Below are 5017 nucleotides of genomic sequence, written 5' to 3'. Positions count from 1 at the left end.
GCCAACTGAGAAGCCAGCCTGCACCCCTGGTGATAAGCCTGGTGGCCATGTCCACCAGGGCAGGAGGCTCAGTTCAGAGAGCGGTTGCAGACGGCAGAGAGAAGCCCACATTCAGCACCCAGCTCCCAGAGGGTGCCCTGCGGTGGCTCCTGGTTGGTTTGTCTGCTCTTTTTTGTAGACCACAGTCGTGGGAACTCTAAGCATCTCTAAGGACACCAGGACCACACAGAGCTCTGAGTCCAGGTGCTTGGTCCAGCAGAGCGGCAGGAGACCCCATCTAAGTTGATAAGGAATGGCTAAGGAATGATAAGGAATGATAAGTTGAGTTGGTCCCATCTAAGTGATAAGGAATGGCTAGATGTGTGTCAGCTTTCAGAAGAAAGGAAAACAGTGCGCAGTTGGGCCTCTTCTGTTTTGCTTTTTTGGCTGGCTGCTTCCTGCTTCATAAATCTGCAGAGGGAGGCGAGGGAGGCTGCGAGCTGCTCCCCACATCCCTGGCCGGTGCAGTGTGTTGGGGAGCGGCCGCGGCACCTCTCTGGACCAGATGCTGCGTCCATCTGCAGCTGGGCTGCTCCACGATCCACAGCCAGAGCTCCGCGCCCAGAGCCTTTATCGCTGCTTCGTGGCAGCTGGTGTGAATGGGAGTGGAAAATAAGCTCTTCTCCTCCCCAGCCTCAGGAGGAGTGCTCCCAAAGAAGCCAGCTGACACACACCTCAGCTCTTCCGCTCTGCCTGAAACCCCAGGCTCAGCACCCAGAGCCCGGAGCTGGCATCTCCCTCGGGGGACCTGTCTCTCCACCCAGGGGCAGACTGGCTCCCCCATGATGCACCAGGGTCCAGACTGGTGTTCCTGTTCTTGGCCTCCAAGGGACTCAGGAGTCTCTGGAGAAAGGGTTGGTCTTGAATGAAAAGAAACAACACCTTTGTTTCCACTGACTTCAGATTTTAATTTCAGACGCATTCTGTGAAGTGACAGATGGTTGAGGCTCTTACATCAGCCATCAGCACACGGTGCTTTACTGGACCAGCGGGACACCGTTAGCGTGGACCCTGTGGCTGTGCACAGCCCAGCCTGTCCTACCTCAGGCCAGCCCTGAGCAGGTCCCTGGGAACAGTCAAAATGCCTCTGTGAAAACAGACGCTGCTCTCTGGGGAGGCCTAAGGCCCAGTGAACTCAGAGACCCTGATGGTAGCAGCGCGAAGGGCTGGGACTCCCAGGCCTTTTACTCCTCTGGAAAGTCTTTTCAGTTCATGTGAGTGAAGGCCAAGTGCTCTCTAGTCTTTGGTTCAGACAAATCCAAACCCTGACGTGGTCAGAGCCCAGAGAGGGAGACAGCGGTGTGGAATTGCACTACCTGCATTAAGACAGATGCTCCTCGGTCACCACAGGGGACCCGGCAGCAGTCGCCAGGCCGGTCAGTGGTGTGGGGCATCAGGGATCGACTGAGACGTTTCTCAGTGAAACCTGGGAGTGTGACTGAAGCCGCGTCACTATGGCCCAGTCCCCCTGCTCCCTACATGGGGCCTTTTCTGATGGATCCCACGAGAGTGATTTCCCCGCTCTGGGTTCAGGCTCTAAAACGTCCCACTTGCTGTTTCTTAAGGGATGTTTACTTTCTGTCCCTTGGGTGTCTGGAGGACAGAGACAGGACATGACCCATCTTGGATCCTGACTTTGTGTATGGGGCAGGACAAACATGAGCACCTTCACGCATGAATCAGCCTCTGGGTGGGGTCAGCCTTCCTTGAGTTTCTGTGGAGGCCTGTGGACACCTCGGTGCCTTCGACCCCACGTGGCCTGGTGAGCTCAGGACTGACTCTGATGGACCGAGGCAGGCTGAGTCTGTGGCCTGCGGACTCCCTGGAGGATGCCCACCCTCCGGAAGCAGGGCTGTTGCAAAGTGCTCTATCCTAATCCTGTCGAATGGGGAAGGCGAGACCAAATGCTGTAGGGATCAGGGGAATAGGGCCGTCAGGTTTCACGGAGAAACCAGCCAGGAAACCTGGGCTGACAAGAGTAATGAAATAATTAAGCCAGACGGTCGGTCGTGGCTCGGCGGCTTCCGTATTCCACCCTCACAGGTAAGTCTGTGGAGAGGGAATGAGCCCGGGCACCAGCTGGTCCTGCCGTGTGGGCAAAGTGGAGCTGGGGGGACTTCCTTGCCAAAGGCAGGCTGTGTGTGCAGCCTTGACCCTGGGCTCCGACTCCAACGGTTATCAGGTGTTCCGGTACGATGGCTTCTCTGGGTACGACAGGATAGTCACAGGATGTTTCTAACTCTAACGTTTTAGGCTCCAGCTTTTCTTAAAACTGTCTGTGTCTCTCTTTGTCTCTGTGATTTTCTTACTCCCCCATCACCTCCACCGGAGATCTTTTGTTTATTGCTGTGCTGGTCTCAGCAAAGTCCTTACCTGTGGTTTCAGTCACCTGTGGTCGACTGTGGAAAATTCCAGAAATAAACAACTTCTAAGGTTTGAATGGTGTGTTCTTCTGAGAAGTGTGCTACTTGCCTCTGCCCGGCTGTGACCATCGCCGAGTCTGGCGTGTCCATGCTGGTACACTGTCCACCAGCTGGTAACCATCTCCTTATCAGGGGCACTGCCGAGGCTCCAGTGCTGCTCATTTTGTTGATAACGACCCCAGGGGACCTGGGTAGCAAAGTTGGTCATTTAAATTGCAAGGTATGTTCATAATTGTTCTATTTTAATCTCATTGTTAATTTCTTACAGTGCCAAATTTACAAATTAAACTTGATCCCTGGTATGTATATATAGGAAAACTCCCAGCATGTGCATCTGTGGTCTTGTGACGCAGTCCCTGCAGATAAGGGGGACTACCGGGTGGCCTAATTTCTCTAAACTTTGGCTTCTTCATCTTCAGTGGGAATTCTTGAAGTGCATTTTAATAGCATGGAGAGATAATAACACCAAGGTAAATATGAGAACACCTGATACCATTGTGGGCAGGTGGGAGACTGGATCAGGACTCATAGAAAAGCATTTCTAGAGAGATTCAAGATTTAAAAAGTATACCAACAAGTGTCTTTTGATTATGAGATACTTTCTTGGATTATTTGTTTAATACTATTTTTCCCTTCCATTTACAGTGATCCTTCTGGAACTCTTGTTTTAAAGACCTTTGATCCCAGGCTAATCCTCCAATTTCCTTACTTTCTATTTCTCATCTCCTATATTTTTTTGTTCCAATTTCCAGGAGATTTTTGCAAACTTAGCTTCCAGTCCTTTTACTGTATTTTAAAATATATTTATTATAGTTTTAAGAGTGTGGCTGTTCTCTGTTCACTTTTGATGATATTCATTTCTTGTTTCTTGGATATACTGTGTTCTCTTTTTGAAGATATTAATTGAACATATATATTTATGTAGGTACATATATTTTATTTTTAAATAAAATCACTTTACACATACATATTTTATTTATAAGTATTTATTATAAATAATATGATAGATAAATATATATATGCATATTTATTTATGATATTTGCAGTGCCAGAAGGGAGCTCAGAGCACTGGACCTGCAGGGCAAGCCCCTACCACTGAACTACATCTCCAGCCTTAAATCAAATACGACTTTAAATTTCCTTCTGCTCATTATGTGCCTCACTTCTTTTTCCCCTGTCTCTTATGTTTTGATTTTTCTTTTGCATTGGGGGTTTTCCTCAAATATCTACTGTTTCTTGATTTTCTCTTTAAAACATCAAGTATGAAGCATCAACTGGAAGGTGGGCGCGTGATGGCTCGTGGGTGGGGAGCCTCTCTCAGGGCAACAGCTGCTTCGTATTTCTGGGCCTGCGGCTTAGACCAGGTCTCTCCTCTGGTTCCTTCTGCTCTCCAGGTCAATCTCTCACTCCCACCTGGGCCATGCTGGGCAGGGGAGGATGGAGGCTGAGAGGACCAACCGTCCCCTTACTGTGGAGATGGCCTCTGTCGCCTCAGCCATGTCTGCTCTGTAGCCAGGTTCCATTTCTCCATCAGGTCAGCAGCTGCCCTTCCCCAGATGGAGGACAGCAGCCTGCCCACTCAGGGTCCCCCACAGGCTGCTGGGAGTCTCCTGCCCTCTGGGTGGAAATCTTATTTATTTTGTTTTCAGCCTAATCAACTCTTGCTTGTAGAAGTAAGCAGAGCCTCCAATATCTAAGGTTTTCTGTGGTTCTGTGGCGGATTTTGAAATACAACAGCTTATTTTATTGTTTGGATAAACGGCCCTCTGCCAGGCACACTGGTGCAATGTGGTATGATGAGTAGGTGGTGTGAGGGGGCCAGAGGAGCAGCGTGTGGGGTTGGTCAAGAACCCGCTGAGAAAGGTCAAGACAAACCCAGCAGCACAGTGCCGACCTTCCCTACCAGAGGGCGGGTTCGTTTTGTGGGCAACGAGGTATCTACCTATGGGTCAAAGTGTCCAGCCCACAGCTGCGGGTGAGCCCAGCAGGTGCCTCTGTCTTTTTTTTTTTTTTTTTTTTGGCGGGGTTGGGGATCGAACCCAGGGCCTTGTGCTTACGAGGCAAGCACTCTACCAACTGAGCTATCTCCCCAGCCCTCTGTCTTCTTTCATTGTCACTCTTCCTCTTTGTATCTTTTTCCCTATCTTCTGTCAGGGTCCTTCTTTCATTCATAAATCTTCTGAGGAATTTCCTGTCTCTAATTTTATAAGATTCATAATCATCATTTAACTAATTTGGCAACTCTTGGCTTATGCCATATTTTATTATTTTTTTTATTTTGGGAGGTACTGGGGATTGAACTCAGAAGCAGTTCACACTTGACACATCACCAGCCCTAGCTTTGTATTTTATTTAGAGACAGAGCCTCACTGAATTGCTTGGCACCTCACTTTTGCTGAGGCTGGCTTTGAACTGTGCTCCTCCTGCCTCTGCCTCCTGAGCTGCTGGGATTACAGGTGTACCCGGCTTATGCCATGTTTCAATAAGAAGTTTGAAGACTTCAATTTCATTTGAAACATTTTTTTAAAAGTTATTGAACAAAATAAGTCAGTGCT

General features: G+C 49.1%; 1 non-coding gene across 1 annotated transcript; it reads right to left on the bottom strand.

Moving 5' to 3' along the window:
* Nucleotides 1-4480: 4480 nt before the first annotated feature.
* On the bottom strand, nt 4481-4557 carry Trnat-cgu (transfer RNA threonine (anticodon CGU)). Its single transcript has one exon. It is a non-coding gene; the product is annotated as a tRNA-Thr (tRNA).
* Between the last annotated feature and the right edge of the window lie 460 nt (nt 4558-5017).

Source organism: Sciurus carolinensis, chromosome 13, assembly GCF_902686445.1.
Source record: "Sciurus carolinensis chromosome 13, mSciCar1.2, whole genome shotgun sequence".
Taxonomy (NCBI): Eukaryota; Metazoa; Chordata; class Mammalia; order Rodentia; family Sciuridae; genus Sciurus; species Sciurus carolinensis.
The sequence above is the reverse complement of the archived record's forward strand: the minus strand, read 5'-3'. Positions and strand labels throughout refer to the sequence as shown.